The following is a 1562-nucleotide window of genomic DNA, read 5'->3' on the forward strand; positions in this document are numbered from 1 at the left end:
ATTTTAAATTCCAAAAGAATTTAGCGAATAATTGAATTATAGTAGGATTGTATTTTTTAATTTTTGTTTAAGAATATATTTAATTCTTGCTTGAGAATAATTTTTAGCTTTTAAAGAGAGAATGCAGGTTTGACAACAAATGACAACATTTCTGACATAGTGGGAGCTTCATTCAACTTCCCTGCAGTCACAATTACACATACATTTGAAAAACTCTGGGGAGATGTTTGGAATTTTGGTCGACACAAATAATTTTATAGTAAAATTGTCTTCCATATTCTTAAGCAATACAATAGTTATGTCTGAAAAGATAAAGCAAAAACTTTTTCTAATTGGTTTAGTATGAAAGAAGCTGCGCCCATGGATTTTGTAATATCTTGAAAAGCAGTGAGATGGATGTGGTTATTATTTGTCTTGGAAAGTTGCAAGGCAGCAGCTACAAGAAGATTTATGGAGGGAAGAAATTCCAAAATGACAACATTCTAAGGTCATAAGAATGGTTATAGTGATTAGTGTGAAGTCTTGGGGAGTTAATTAGAAAAAGGAAGCGTACATGTGCATGAGACTAGTCAGCTCTGAGGAACAGAGGTCATTGTAGTAATGTTAGAGAAGACAGATAGAGGAGACAGTTCATTTGAGGACCGGGGATTTTGGGTTGGAGAGGGTAGAGTTGTGAATATTTGCATGAATAGCAACAGTATAAGTCAACAATTGATTGTTTGTTAAATCTGTAGTTTCTTGTCTCTTTCTAGGTTTTGAAACAGTCAGCACAGGAAATAACCAATCATCCAAATGTCGGTTGCTATATCTATGGTTTATTTGTCGAAGGTGCCAGATGGTCTGGAGATGAACACTGTTTGGTTGAAAGTAGACCTAAGGAACTTTTCACAGATATGGCTACCATCTGGTTGATCCCTATGTCTAACAAACCGCCATTGCTGTCTGGTATATACGAATGCCCTGTATATAAAACACTCACCAGAGCAGGTAAGAACATTCTTAGATTAATTACTTGGCCTTGTTTTATTAGTTTATATTTTCAGTAGTGAATTTATAAAGTGCACACAATGGCTATGAGGTTAAGTTTAAACTTTATTAATTCTCCATTTTGTAGTTCTGTTTAAAATATTAAAATATTAAAATATATTTTCCTTTCTTTCTATTTCAGGAACTTTGTCTACGACTGGTCACTCAACTAACTTTGTATTTACAATTGAAATCCCAAGTAATGAAAAACAAAGTTACTGGGTGAAGCGAGGTGTGGCCTTGCTGTGTGCATTGAATTATTAATCTTATCATTTGAATATATCAGAAATAAAATTGTTTCATTATTCTACTAATTTGATTGTGTTGCTCATCTCATTATTATCATTCTCAACATCATTGTTTTAGATACATCCCACATTAAAAAACACTGCATGAGCAACAGAGCGTGTCTTGAGAAGAAAGCTGGACATAAGAGGCATCAGGTGTGGTGTGCAAGAGAAATGACTATGCTGGTATGGTCATGTGGTGCATATGGATGAGAGCAGCTGTGTAAAGAAGCACCAATCTCTAACTGT

At 34.3% G+C, this 1562-nt stretch overlaps 1 long non-coding RNA gene across 1 annotated transcript; it reads left to right on the forward strand.

Annotated features, from left to right (window-relative positions):
• The first annotated feature begins 680 nt into the window (after window positions 1-680).
• On the forward strand, window positions 681-1340 carry LOC128251362 (uncharacterized). Its single transcript, XR_008267100.1, has 2 exons — window positions 681-987; window positions 1169-1340. It is a non-coding gene; the product is annotated as an uncharacterized LOC128251362 (long non-coding RNA).
• Window positions 1341-1562: the final 222 nt, after the last annotated feature.

The sequence above is a fragment of the Octopus bimaculoides genome, unplaced genomic scaffold (assembly GCF_001194135.2).
Source record: "Octopus bimaculoides isolate UCB-OBI-ISO-001 unplaced genomic scaffold, ASM119413v2 Scaffold_197032, whole genome shotgun sequence".
NCBI lineage: Eukaryota > Metazoa > Mollusca > Cephalopoda > Octopoda > Octopodidae > Octopus > Octopus bimaculoides.